This window comes from Pogoniulus pusillus, chromosome 15 (assembly GCF_015220805.1).
Source record: "Pogoniulus pusillus isolate bPogPus1 chromosome 15, bPogPus1.pri, whole genome shotgun sequence".
In the NCBI taxonomy this organism is placed as follows: domain Eukaryota; kingdom Metazoa; phylum Chordata; class Aves; order Piciformes; family Lybiidae; genus Pogoniulus; species Pogoniulus pusillus.
In genome coordinates this window covers 27,212,887-27,227,915 of record NC_087278.1, presented here as the reverse complement: position 1 = coordinate 27,227,915, position 15,029 = coordinate 27,212,887, and the positions used below count along the sequence as shown (strand labels likewise).

The window sequence follows — 15,029 nt, the reverse complement described above, 5'->3', positions numbered from 1 at the left end:
ATAGAACAAGGGGACACAGACTCAAGTTGTGCCAGGGTAGGTATAGGCTGGATGTTAGGAAGAAGTTCTTCACAGAGAGACTGATTGGCATTGGAATGGGCTGCCCAGGGAGGTGGTGGAGGCACCATCCCTGGAGGTGTTCAAGAAAAGACTGGATGAGGCACTTGGTGCCATGATCTAGTTGACTGGATAGAGCTGGGGGATAGGTTGGACTGGATGATCTTTGAGGTCTCTTCCAACCTGGTTGATTCTATGATTCTATGACTATAGGGACAGCAATTTCTGGGTCAGTTCTTGACTTCTGTGAGCAAATTTCTTCCACTTTAGGAAATTCAAGATTATTTTCTTTTTTTATAAGGGTGGAACATTCATTCAACAGACAATAAAAGCTGTATAAATCTGTTAAATACTATGAAATAAATGTGTACAGCTAATTAAGGTATGTGTTGAACAGTAATTATGTCATCCTGAGGGAATTACAAATAGAGTCTAGTTAAAATTTGATTCAATCTTCGATCATTCACAGAAGGTGCAAATTATTACTCATTTAGCATGCTCTGATTTCAGTTCTAAAGGTAATCCAGAAAAAAGGGAGAGGGATTTTTGTTTCATCAGCATTGTTTAAGAACTAAGATCCCTTAATTATCACACTGTACCAACAGTCTGCTACCCAACTTACTGGAGCACTCATCCAGTTTTGAAACTAAAAATGCACTCTCCAAGCAAAGAAAGAGACCTGGAAAACTGTTTAATCAGCAAGTAAATATACCAAATTGTCTGTTTTAGCTTTTGTTGGCACTCTTGTTTCTGAGCTTGCACAATACCTTTCAATCATAGGCATGAAAGCAAAGGAGACAGATTTCACAAGAGAACAAACACAAATAAATAAATAAGGAGAAGGCAAATTCAGGCCTGCAAAGCTTCTGGAACCTCTTTCCAGGCTTTTTCTTTTTAGAGAATGGTGTTAGGCTCTTGGCCCTACTCCTTGATGTATTTTCTCATACAATGAAGAATCAGCCTGGTGATAAGAAGGCTCTAGGGAGACCTTAGAGCAGCATTTCAGTACCTAACTACAAGAAAGCTGGGGAGGGACTTTTCACAAGGGCTTATAGTGATAAAGCAAGAGGGAATGGATTAAAGTTTGAGGAAGGCAGATTGAGACTGGAGATTAGGAAGAAATTTTTTCCAGTGAGACACTGGAACAGGTTGCCCAGGGAGGTTGTGGATGCCCCCTTCTTGGAGTCATTCAAGATCAGGCTGGGTGAGGCCTTGAGTGATCTCTTCTAGTTGAAGATGTCTGCCCCTGGCAGGGAGATTGGAACCAAATGATCTTCAAGATCCTTTCCAACCTTAACCATTCTATGACTTTATGAATTAAGCAAGATTCTTGATCATCTTGTGAAAGTATTACAGATTCTTTTACAAAGAAGTTACTTTTAATGACCTTAAATGAAAAACTGTGTTTCTAGTTTTATAACAGTAATTGGAAATCCCTGTAGGTACCATTAAATCTAACTGAAATGTGAGGGAGGATGAGAATTTTCATGAAATTGGAATTTTGAATGAAAACCAGATCTTTCAAAGAAATGGTGACTTTCTAAGCAGCCAGAAGTCTCCAGGAGCTACAGTGGTAGTGGTGGTGTGATAGAAACAGGTTCAGCATCTGTTCTGCCTGATTCAGAGGTTCAGCCTCTCTGGCTGCTGGGACTGAGCTGCATTTCTGAGCTGTCATAGAAATGCTGTCAAAATTGAGTTTCTATGTCAAAATTTTTTTTGGTTTATCTTATTTTAATTTTTGTAAGTAGGAAAACCTTTTCCCACATTTTTTTTCCCCAGTAAACATATTTTTTCCCATTTAAAATAGTCAGACCGTAGCCTTATTACCAATGACACAAGACTTTACTCCAGGTTTTCCATAAACTTCAAACATGACATTTGTGCAGTTCTGTTGGCAGTTATTGTTTGGGATTCTTGGAAAAGGACTTGTAGTGTGTTTTAGCTGGATATATTTGGTGTTTGGTTTTATTGCAGAAAGGTAAATGTTGTCTGGCACTGCTTTTTGCAGCAGTATATATTTACCCTCTGATCATAGTGGGTCTAATTATATATATTAAACAGCTTTGTGGCAATGAAGATTTTGCATCCTGCCCAGCTTGATGCCAGTAAGTACTGAGGAGCAGCCACCTCTGAGAGTGCAAGCAGCTGCCCAGCAGCTCTTAGACATAGTGTGCAATCCTTTAAGTTGGACTTAAGCAAAGGTGCTGGACTTCTTTGGAAAAATTATCCAGAAGTAAAACCTAATTTGTCATGTTCTGATATTATGACTCTGGCTGAAGTGGCGTTTGGGTAAGATGGATAGAAGAACCCCATTATCTTTGCTTGGTTGGGTTGGGTGTTTTGCAGAGACAAATGGGTTTGACATACCTGGTTTCCTCTGCACATCCCTTCAGATTTAATCATTTGACAGCTGCTTGCTTACAGTACAGTTTGGAGTATGACTCAGTGGAAAACTGTAGTCCTAGTTGTGGCCTGAAGTCTGGCAGAAAACTGCCATATTTATGCCATTTGTTTGGTGCAGACTAGACTGCTTTGCAGGGATGGATAATATTGTAATAGAAGTGGAAATTGTTCCCAGTTCTTAGTAAGATAAGAAAATATTGTTTCCTGTCTGTGATTTGAAAAGAGATGAAGGGTCAGTGAGGTAGAGCAGACGAAAGCTATTGTACACTTCGTAGGAGCTGCATAGGAGGAGTATCTCTCACCAGCAGTTTGTTTGAGTGGAAGGGAAGAGAAAGAGGCAGCTTCTAAGTGAGGTCAGGGGACTGGGGGGGGAAAAATGTCAAGTAAAAACAGAGAAATGTGTTACCTTATTTGCTTAAAGAAACAAGTACTTGTGCTTAAAGAAATTGTTTTGAGATGGTTTCTGAAAAGAAGAGAGCAAGTCAAGTTGGGGGCAGATTTAAATTCTTGCCTGCTATTGATGCTTTGGAATTTATAAAAATTCATAGACTCCTTCAGTCTTTGGAAATAGCTGAGAGAGGCAAGGAGGATGAGATGGGCTCTGAGACACCTTCAATTTTGAGGAACTGCAAGGAGATACAAGGCAGTGTGCTGGTCCCCAGGTATAGCTTAGCTGGGGCTTGCCTTGTCTTTTCATCTGCTTCAACGTAGCTTGACCAGAAAGGGAGGCATTTGTGCAGGAAGTGGTATGGGGAAAGTTTTAGGTTACACCTATCTCCATCTGAGAGTCAGCTGTTTGGAAGTTGTTTTTCTCAGCAGCATCAAGAATCACAAGAAGTTTGCTACCTCCCAGAAAAATCTATGGCAATGCTGAAAGGGTGTCACAACTTGTGAAGACCACTGACTGTTAGCTGTTATTACTCTTCCATGTGAGCATGAGTGACACTGAGAGCAGGAACCCAAGCAAAATAAAGACAGACTTTAAAGCTCTGGGGGCATAAGTTAAAAATATCGAGGCCAAAGTTATATTTTCTTCTATCTTGGGACATTCTGTTCCAACTGCAACCTGCTAGGGAGGGATGGAATACACTTGTCTGGATGAGGCAAGAGAATCTTTTGGGGGGTAGGCTGGCCAACTTAATCAGGAGAGCTTTAAACTGAAATTTTCAGGGGCTAGAGTCCAGCATGGCATTGCAGCCGATGGACAAAGAAAGTGTTGAAAGCTTATGTGGGTAAGAGTGAATACCCATGCAAACATGGGACATACTGTTTTAGGCATCTACCACAGGCCACCAAACCAAGAAGATTTGTCAATGATGTCTTTGACGATGATGTCATTGTCGATGATGTCATTGTCAATGATGTCTTTTGTAGGCAGCTGGAAGTAGCCTCAAAATCATGTGTCCTGGTACTCATGGGGGACTGCAATCACCCTAATGTTAGCTGGAAGGATCACACACCCAGACATACTCAGTCCAAAAAGTTTCTGCAGAGCATTGGTGACAACTTTGTGATGCAAGTGGTTGGAAAACACAAGGAGAGGTGTGGTGCTGGACCTTGTAATAACAAATGAAGGAGGTCCAGTCAAGGACTTTAAGTTTAGGAAAGAAGCAGTGCAAATAGTAAAATTTCTACTCTGGGCTTTAAGAGGGCTAACTTTGACCTCTTCAAAGATCTACTTAGAAGTATGCTATGGGCTAGACATCTAGAAGGTAGGGGGAAAGCTGCTTAATATTGAAACACAGCCTCCTGCAAGATCACCCTTGGAAAAAAAAATCCTTGCGTTGATAAACCAAGGAGCTGCTTGAAAAAATCAAATAGAATAAAGAAGTTCATAATACATGGAAAAAGGGTCTGGTCAGTTGGGAGGATTACAAAAATACTGTCAGAGTATGTAGAGGTGCAACAAAAAAGGCCAAGGATTTCTTGGAACTAAATCTAAGGAGGTGAAAGAAAACAAGAAGAGCTTCTTTAAATGTACCAATAGTGAATGGAAGAATAGAGGAAAAGCGAGTCCACTGTTAAATGAGGTAGGAGATGTGGTGGCAGATGATGTAGAGATGGCAGGATTACTAAATGCCTTCTTTGTCTGCTAAGACCAGTGCTCAGGAATCCCAGACATTGCAAGTAAGGGAGCAAAACTGGAGAGAGGAAGACTCCACTTGTCAGTGAGGATAAACTGAAAACACATGGGCCCCAGTGGGGAGCGTCCAGGAGTGCTGAGGAAGCTGGCTGATGTTGTTGCTGAGGCACTCTCCATCATTTGTGAAAGGTAATAGAGAATGAGAAAGGTTCCTGAGAACTAAAAGAGGGTTGTTGTCTCCAGTCTCCAAAAAGGGCAAGAAGAAAGACCCAAGCAGCTACAGGCTGGTCAGCCTTACCTCCATCCCTGGAAAAGAGAGAGAGAGATGTACTGGAGAGTCTCCAATGGAGAGCTATGATGATGATTAAGGGACTTGAACATCTGTCCTATGAAGAGAGACTGAGAGACATGGAGTGTTTAGTCTTGAGAAGAGAGGGCCAAGAGGGGATCTGATCAATGTCTATAAATATCTGAGGGGTGGGTGTCAGGGTGAAGGTGCCATTCTCCTTTCAGTGGTAGGACAAGGAACAGTGGGTGCAAGGTGGAACACAGGAAGTCCCACCTCAACACAAGGAGAAACTTCTTCACTGGAGCAGACTACCCAGAGAAGTTGTGGAGTTGCCTTCTCTGGAGACTTTGAAAACCCACTGGGATGCATTCCTGTATGGTCTGCCCTAGATGATGACAAGAGGTTTGGACTGGATGATCTGTGGAGGTCCTTTCCCACCTCTGACATTCTGTGATTCTGTGATATGCAGGAGCTATGCAGATGGGCAAAGTTTGATTTCAAGATGCAGAATATATGTGCCAAACTTGGCAGTAGGGGGTAGGCTGGTCTATAGCCACTTAAAGAAGTTCTTATTCTTGCCATCCATAGCAGGTGTGTAGCTAATTTTCATCCGACCTAAGCTGCAGGAGCTGCTGTCTACCTGGCAAAGCTGGCATTTGGGTTGGGACTGGAGCAGATGCCCCAATACCTATCTGCCCCTGCCTTCTTCTGTAGAAAGCAGAAGAGAGCTGTTAGGTGCCTTTTTTTATTACAACAGCAATTAAACAGGAAGGTTGAAATTATCTATATTCAGCTGATAGCTGAAGCTTTATGTCAAATGGTATTGCAGGTTGCAGGTGTGCAGCCTGAGGGGAATCTGAGCCCTTTGCTTGCCTTAAAGAAATCACATGTACCAACCCCACAACCAGGCAGCTGTTTTCCAAAGAGATGCTGTAGTGTTTCCTGGTGAAGGTTTTTACAATGGATCCAAGGATTTTAAAGTCTCTGGCTGGACTCAAAGGCTGTTGTCATTTATCTATGTGCAATATTATTCATATCTCAGAATAATAACTTCAGGTTCAGAATTTATTATAAAACAGAAGGACTTTTTCAAGACACTTGTCTTTTGGGACATGGAGATGAAGACCTGCTCCACTTGTAGGGGGAATAATGGAAAAAAGAACAAGTTTGTCCTCCCATTTCTTTTTACTGGGATATGCACACAGATTGCCTTCTTTTACAGACTAGTAAGTGGGCTAAATTTTTGGGGCTGTGGATACAATAACTGGAAATACACATAAAATCATTCATCGCTGTGCTTCTAATAGTAACAGATCAAAAATTATGCCTGCATTTAGGAGCCAGGGGAATGTTTGAAAGATTTGCTTCTAACAGAATTTGTATTCCATGTAATTTTAATTTAATGACTTGGTGCAACACAAGCAAAAGGTTTTCTGAGTATGTGACTCTCCTTTTCCATGGCACAGTAGGAGTTTCATGTTAATCTTTAGTTGCATGCTAAGAAATCAGTATGTAAAGCAAAAGTAAACAGATACAAAAAAGGAAAGCATCAGAGAAGTTGAATAGTCATTTACTGAGTTAGTATTTAAAGCTGGCATATATTTCTGAGGGGGAAAAAGGGCTTTGGAACAGGGAAAATCACAAATCACTTCTCCCCCTTAAACAGGTAATTCAAGTGTGTGAGCAGCCCCTTGGAAAGAGGACCAAGTGTAGTTTGTGGAAGAATTGAGTGGAGATGGTTCCAAGCTGAGAGTTGAAACAGGATCTCCTAAGTTCACTTGAGTGATCTGCAGTTTCATTCTTGCACCTAACACAGGTAAAAGGCTTCTACAGAATCTACATCTGCATTTCCTAAGGTATTTTAATATGTGAATCCTTATTCATTTGTGCCTTCAGGTTTGGAAATTACCGATGTAGTGCCAGATAACAGTACCAGGTTTTTGGTAGTTTTATTGGGCTTTTCAGATACCCATTTTGCCAAAATTAAACTGGAGAGCCATGGTATATTTGTCAACAATCCTACAGTAATGAATGCATACATTGAATATGTCTGGGGCAGAGTTCTAGAAAGAAAAAGGGCTGTTTCTTACATTCTTATCTCATTTCCATGTAAACCAGGAGAAATTTGATTTAAATGAGAAGTCTACATCAAGGTGAGAAGTGTTGTTGGATCTTGGTCTCTTGATGAAGCTCATTCCTGAAGAAAGCACATTTGGCCCTGAACTGTGTTGCCATTGCACAATTTATATTTTAAAAAAGCTAAAAAAACCCAACCAAACAAACAAACAAAACCTCAAACCAAACCAAACCAACCAAATAAACAAACAAAAAAACCCTCCAACAGAATTTCCAGCATGCCTTTTGAAGCGTTCTGCATGAACACTAGGGATCCAGTTGAGAGGCTACCTGCATCATCCAGGCTAGGCCAGGCTGTGGGCTGTGTGGCAAACTAGTTAGTGTGCTGGGAAGGCAGTGAGAGGGTTACAGGCCACCACTCTGAAGCTTCTTCCTTGCTTCTTTTCAGTTTCTATAGGCTTTTATAGTTGCCCTTGAGCATGAAGTGTCAGGCTCCTCTGCAGACCTAGGCTTTCCTTTTTTCTTTATATAGGATGAACTCCGAAGTCTATATAAAATGCAGTGCCATGTGAATTATTGAGAAGTCCTATTTGGTGGAAGCAGGGGGCATATGCTCTGCTTACTTGGAGGACAATGTATTTTAGATTATGAAAGTTGAGGGCTGCTTTGCTCCATTGTTGTTTTATTGGGGCTAAACCACAAGAAAATGTGTGATTTTATCCTCTGTGTTTAATTTCAGCCAGAGAGAAATCTTCAGGGCAGTTATATCCTTTTCCACAGCTAACAAGCCCACTAGACCTCTGTATTGAGATGCAGACAGTGCACTGAATCTGTGCAACTCATCCTATTCTGCATGTCTGCCCCCCATAACCAACCTCTACTCTGAGTGCTCTTTCTTGTAAATGCATGATGCCAAAGTACAGCAGTCGTTTCTGCTGTTAGAGGAGACCCCTCTCAAAATGAGGAGCTGTCTCTGCAGCTGCATGAGCAGCATGAGCTGGGGTGCTTCCACAGGGCAGCAGCCACAAAAGCTGCTTTCTGACAGAGTCCTTATTCCTTAATCATTTGCCTTAATGAAGGGGTTTTGTCATATTAAAAGAAAGAAAAAAAAGAAAGAAACAAACCACAAAAATCCAAAACCAACCTCCCCCACCCCAAAAAACACCCCCAAAACCCCACCAAGCCCCACAACAACACAGGATAAAGGAAAAAAAAAAAACAACCACAAAACAAAACACTGAGAAAAGAAAAAGAGAAAAGAAAGAACCAAGAAAAGATGGGGAATAGTTGGGATTATCTCTGTGCCGTCTCTCAGGTCCAGTGACAAGACGACTACAATGGGTAGCTTTCAGGACTGCATATGGTCTTCCTTCCGAGGGAGTTGATTAAGCGACTCCGGATGAAATTGAAATCCTGTGATTTGACCTTTGTCTGGCCTGGGAGGACTGCAATTCGCATAACAATTTCCTTTTGTTCTTTGTTTGGAGTTATTAATCCAACATGAGCCTCGAATTAATCAGGGGTAGTGCGTTGTTACATTTCTAATTCACAGCTCCACTGCTTGTGTCTTTTTTAATTAAGGCCGAATGATAGCAGGCCTTAGCCCCTGATTGCAACACTTACTAACCACACATTGAGGGATGAAGAGGCTAAATAGGCAGAATGAGATTACTTCAAGGTTTCACTTAATTGTTTTCTTCCTTTAAGTAAAGAGCACTGTTAATGTCAGGCGGGGAGTATTTCTTTTATATATATATATGTGTGTTATGGGTATTTGTGAGTGTATAGGGGTGGGGGAGGTTATGATTGGTGCACCGAGGACTTAGAGCTCTAATGACTCAAGGGTTTGTAAAATTGAAGCCTTTGGTTATTGATTTAAACCATTCCTCCCACTTCCCCTGGGTGGCAGGGGCAAGGGTAGAGAAAGGAAAAAAAGAGCTGAAGAACACTAAACTTAAGTTAGCTGCATGGATTTTCTTGTACCCTGCAAGAAGCTATTTCTTTATGTAGCTTTTCTTGCTATTTACTAGTGGTTCAAAGCTAAAAAATGCAGGAAGAGTAAAGGCTATCAGAGATGAGAAAGAAATTTGTTGAGAGATGCAAAGGTCCCAAAAACCCAGGAAGTGGTAATAATGATAAAAAAAATAAGGTAAGCCAGTTGTGTCACACACTAGATTTTGGTCATGCTGAAGGAGGTTTGAGTCATGTTTCAAAAGCTCTTTGTAAATTTGTGTTGCCAGAGCAGTTCAGAGCCACAAAGGTGCTATTCCAGGAGAATAGTATAGATGATCCCACTTAGATTCATGCTGGATAACTCAGCCTGTGCCAGCCACTTGGGATGCTGGAAAAGGAAATAGACTGAGCCCCCAGACGTGCAACATTTATTTGCACATATAATTATGTTAGGTTAAATAAAAATAAAAATTAAGTATGATAGATTTCATTCAGGATTTGGCCCAGCTCTTTGGCCCCCTATGGTGTGGTACATTGGATGTGATTATTATGGAGAAAGATTGATATTTAGGATCCCAAACCTTCAGCCGCTGAATATACAGGAATTCCATTTAATGCTTTGTTTGTTTGTTTGTTTGTTTGTTTCTGTGCACATGCAGTAATTGTGGGAAACTAACTCTTCCTGAGTTATTTCATCCAACCAAGGAGATGGATGCATGAGGCAAACACTTGCTTGGAAGAGTTAATGTTCCTGTTTAAAGTGGCAAGCTAGTGTTAAACATACCAGGCTGCACAAATACTGAGCTGCTGTTCTGGCTCTGGCACAGGATATACAGGGCAGCAATTCTGTTCCTTCATTTCTGAATTCTCAGTGCATGGTGAGTGTTCCATGCAGGATTATCTAAGAATGTAATGATAACACCTCTAGATAGATTAAGCAAAGGTAGAGTGTAAGCTCCAAAGCAGAAAAATGTTCCAGGTAAAAGCCTATTTCTGTGTCTAGAAATCTAAATCATGAACTGAATTTGCTTTTTTCAGATGAATCTGAACTGAATTTTCAGATGAATCTGAAAAGAGCAGGCTGTATATTCAGCCTTCCACAGAAACGTATATAGTATCTGCTAACAAAGCCAAATACACAAATCTTTAGTTTTAGCCTTCAGCTGGTGCAAAGAAGCACCAGTGATGCAGGATTTATTCTTTACTGGGTTCACAGGTTCAGAGTAATTTTCCTAACTTTCCTGGTCTTTTCTTAGATGTTTCCTGATCCTGTGTGTCAGGATACTTCTGGTAGATTGCCAGTTCCCGTGCTGGGAGAAGTCAATGGGATAAGAAGATGCTCAGCATATGCTGGAGTAGGGCTGCCTGACTAGCAGTTCAAGTGCCTTAGACATAATTTTGTTTCTGCTCCTACACTGTTTTGATGCTCCTACACTGAATAACACCTTACTCTGCAAGTACTCCTATTGAATTAGACTTTGCATGGAAAAAACAGTATTCAATAAGCACATCAGAATCCGACCATCAATCACTTCTTATTTCTATTTAAAGACTGAATGCTTCACATCTGTTCACCTTGTTCTGTTTTTCCTGGAAATCTCTGCAGACCAAGGTGTGTTTGTTTATAGCAGACACAGTTCCAGAATCAAAACCTACTTTCAGTGCTGCTGTGTCTTAAATTTGCATGATTCTTTTTAAAAATGATTGTTTGAAGGTTCGCTGTCATTGATTTAAAGGTGTCAGGTTACAGGTCCAAAGGTTTTCAGGATGAATAGGTACCCTCATGTGTTTCTTGTGTAAGTGTTTTGAATAGCATCTTAAAACCCAAAGTCCAGTCTGTTCTCTCTTCTGTTAAAAATCTCATGGTAGTGGCCACTAGAATGGGTATGTTTGAGGTACTTCTAAAATCTGCTTCTTTTCTTTATTTTTGTATAGCATAATATTCACCATTAATGTATTCAGCAGCTCTCCTCAGCAAACTTATAATACAATTTAAGTGCTTTGAGATCCTTAAAGATGAAAGAAATTGTATAAACAGATGGCAGCAGTATTGTAATGCTTCTTTGGAGGGTTAACCCTCAGTGTAAACAGTCTTGCAGGACTGCTGTACAGCTAGAGCCAGGTACTCTGCCAGTAGTTTTCAGCAGGAAAGTGAAGGCTGTGAGGCTTCTTGCCATACTCAGGGACCAAAAGACTAGGTCAGGGTGCATGCTAATGCTTTCCTGTCCGTGCCCAAAGTGGCCGCAGTTGCACTTCCTTAAGGGACAATACACTTACCAGTAGTTCTTGAATATCTGCAGCTGCAACAGTCAGCGGTGCTGAGTCCACAAATGAAAAAGGCATTACTTTTGTTGTCGCTGCTGTTGTTATTCCTGACAGCTTTAGACAATCTGTTGTTATTTACAAATGATTTCTGTTGAGATGAAAACTCTCCCCCTTTCCCTCCTTCTCCGCCTCTCCCTCTCCTTCTTCTTCCCCCTTCCTCTCCATCTCCCTCTCTATCCCACTCTCCTTCTGCCTTTCCCTCTCCATCTCCCTTTCCCTCTCCCTCCCTATCTTCCCTCCCCCTCTTCCTCTCCCCCCTCCAGGGATACGCTTCTCAGGTGGGCAATGACGAGCCACCCTTGTGCAGCAAAGTGCCAAATTTCAGCGGGCAGCACGTCTGCCGTGCCACTCTTCCACCACGTGTGGAGGTGCTGACGCTCCTCGAAATCAGTAGCAGGTTGGCCTCAGCCTGTCGTGTTTCTCCCCTCTCGGACATAAGGTAGAGATTACGATTAATGGTCCTTTGAGTTGCTCCGCGCTCCTCCCTCTGCGCTGTCTCCACACGATCCCCCTTCCCGCGCCCTCCCTCTCCCCCCGCCAGTGGGAGCCTTTGATGTCGCACAAGAGAAGACTGTTGGCTAACAGTCTGGAGGCTGCCTCGTTTGAGCTAACCACCACATGAAAACAAATGCGATCCATCATATTTCATTAACTAGCTGCCCCCTGTTCGGGTGCTCTTTTTTGATGTCGGAGCGCATCCTGACAGAAATCAGGCAGATATGTGTGATTAAGAGCAGTCCTAATAGTTAGTGCATTGTGTTGTAAATTACCTTCTCGGGCCCTGCTACTTTACCAGCCCCACTGGCCTTGGCTTGGGTACATTTTTGACTACTCTGTATATACAGTGTATTAGCGCAATGGAGATCATTATGTGGCCTGTATTTGAGTCATTTTTATTTAAGATGCCAAACAATAAGCTGTTGATTGGGGGAACAAGAGGCGAACAATAATGTTCTGTGTCACATAATACACCACCATTTTCCAGCTTTGCTTTAGAAGGGCCCTCTTTATTGTTTTTGTATAAAAATGGTTCTTAGGAGGAGGAATATTTTGCTGAGGTATGTCATTATTTTGCAAATTTCTATTATCTCATCATGTTGTCTTCATTGTAAATTGCAGCTAATTAGGAACCTAGTTAGAGCCCCAGCTTTGAGGCTGGCTTTTTTGTGAAAAGAGCCCACCGATTACTGCACTACAAGAGAGGAAGGGAGAGAAAAAGGAGATTAATCTGGTTACCTAGGCGACACTTGCTTCCATCTGCGAGGAACAATACATTTTTGTTTCCTTGGCTCAGTTCAGATCTGTTTTGTTTAGGGGGGAAAAAAGAGAGTGAGCGAGAGGGAGAGAGAGAGAGAGAAGGGGAGAGAGGGAAAGGGAAAGGAGGCAGCCCCACAACAATGCTGGACTCTGTCTGGCCCCAGCTTCCAGGCTTCCATCCCTCCGCAAGTTCGGGGTCTCAGAGGAGTGGGAAGATGAAAGAGATAAGCTCCAAAGTTGTCAAAGGTCGTAACCTTGCCACACAAAGCAAGCAGTTTTACTTCTAAATCCCCTTCTCCCGAAAAGCACTTAATGAAATAATATACTATGCTTCTCAACACCCTGTAGTCTTTATTAAGGAGGCAAAGCCCTCGAGATAGTGAATTTAAGGAGCTGGTTAAAACTTCTGACTAAACAGCCACTGACTAGGAGCATCTACAGTAGATGTAATGGGTATTTCTGATTGAGAGACAACTTTTCTTCCTCTGTCTCTCGTTACCAGTATTGCGGCTTGCTTGACACAGGTTTTATAGCTGCCTTTGCACAAAAGGCAGAGGTCTGTGAAGGCAGGGCAGGCTGGATTTTTTTATTACTCTTCTTTTTTAAAAATAAAAAAGCCTTTTCTGTTACCTTCACAAGGTCATGGTTTAACAGAAGACAGCAACCTGTGTCTTTCCTGCTGTGCTTTCAAACTATTAAACCCTTGTGTGTTTTTTGCGTAGGATAGACAGCACAGCCACGTTGTTTGCTGCTTATTTTGGAGCAGCCTGCCAGGAAAAGGACGGAGGTAATAACCAGAGCTGATAGAGCCTGGCTAGCAGCTCAGAAATGCTCATGAGCTCTTGAACCGAATTGGCTAAACCCACAGGCTTTTGATAAGCATAATGGTTTCTCCAGGTGTTATGTCATCATGTATAATGTTTTGCTATCTGGTAGCATTATGGATGATGACATAAAGTCACAAAAATATCGAAGTTACCAATTATAGCTTATCTGAGCTTCCCAAACCTGGACTGTGCTGATAAAATCTGAACAAGTATCAGGTTAACAACTCTAAATCTCCTATTCTGCATTGCTCTGGAGTATTACTCTTTATATTGAGCTTCTAAGAGCTGCTTCAGTGATGGTTTGTTGTTCCCTATGACCAAAAATGGCAGTCATCATGTTACAAAAAATGCAAATATTTAGGAGGAAAGAGTAAATTAAACCAGGACAGCTTTTTCATGTGTGGTGTGTGAGGTGCCTTGGAATTGAAGTAGTTTGAATTTTCAGGTCTGCCACATGCTTTCTGTGGGATCTGGGCCAACTCGTTTGGCCTATTTCTGCCTGAGAGCTTGACCCGTAAAGCAGACAAAGCTATGTTTCTCTACCGCAGAGGATAACTTGAGTCTTAATTAATTAAGAAAAGTTTTGAGATGCTTGGATGCAGGGCTCTGTATAAATGCAGAATGCTTAGTCTTTACCTATTCTGTTTCAATAACTGCCTCGCTGGGTACACCTGAACCAGTTCTTCTGAGAAGAGCTCTCAAATGAAAATTAAATCAGTCATACTTGACTTTGTTAATTGAAGAGACTTGCTGAGATATTTTGCAGACATTTGGATGGAGCGGTTGTCACCTCACAGACAATTAGCCCAGTGTTAGCTGTCGTTTTACAAGCTCTCAGGAGAATGTCCTTAGCAATTCTGAACCACATTAAGATGAGGCAGGGGAAGAAAGATTGTTGTGTGCAAAAAAGAGAAGCAACAGTACTCAGCAGTACACAGTTGGTGCTGTTTGAGGAAAAGATTTGGAAAGTGAAGCAGCACCTAGACACCAGGATGAAAGACTCGACAGGAATATTGTACAAGTTTGTTGGTTTAAATAGTGTGGGTTTTTTTAGTTTAGTATCAATATTAATTCTGAAAGAATCATTAAGAATTATCCAAAATTTTAGGGGTCAGAAATCCTCACCTATTTTTAGAAAGAGCCAACATGACTCCACATAAATTAGAGAAAAATGTTACTTTGAACTACATTATAGTTTGCAGAGACTCTAAGGTTAGCTTTCCTATTCTAATAGATGGATGGGGAGGGAGACTTTAATAACTTCTGCTGGCCTATACTGTTCGTCTTGTGGAAAGGGTTGATTGGCAGTGGTGGACAGAGCTCATTGCTTGTTAAAGAGACATCATAATATGAAAAGAAAAGTCTTATTATTCCTACTGGAACGTGTTGTGTATGCATTTAGTCACCAAAGAGCATTATCTCCAGCTAGGAACTATCAAGTAGAGTGAGAAATAAAGAAAATGCAATGTCAGTTTCAGTAATTGCTAGGGACAAACAAGAATCCTGTTCCATCTGACACCATTTCACTTGGGCTCAGAAGACTGGGAATGAAGAATCAAAAAAGAAGTCTTTCAGAAAAAAAATTCCAAAGTGGCCCAAGCATGAAGAGCTTTGCTGAGTATCAAAGCTACAGAAATAGAAGGATCCTCCTGGAGAACTGTTAAAGTTTCAGAAAAGGTCAGGGCCTGCTTCAGCCCCAGTATAAAAGCCAGAGCATTTGTGGGCAGTTCTGTGCCACTGCCATTATAATAAGACATTC

General features: G+C 41.5%; 1 protein-coding gene across 1 annotated transcript in view; it reads left to right on the top strand.

The window, feature by feature from the left end:
* The first annotated feature begins 6,560 nt into the window (after window positions 1-6,560).
* SOX5 (SRY-box transcription factor 5) overlaps window positions 6,561-15,029 on the top strand; it is a 371,094-nt gene continuing 362,625 nt past the window's right edge. Inside the window, exon 1 of the mRNA XM_064155975.1 lies at window positions 6,561-6,648. The gene's annotated coding sequence lies outside the window, so the exon portion shown is untranslated. The remainder of the gene's footprint in view (window positions 6,649-15,029) is intronic.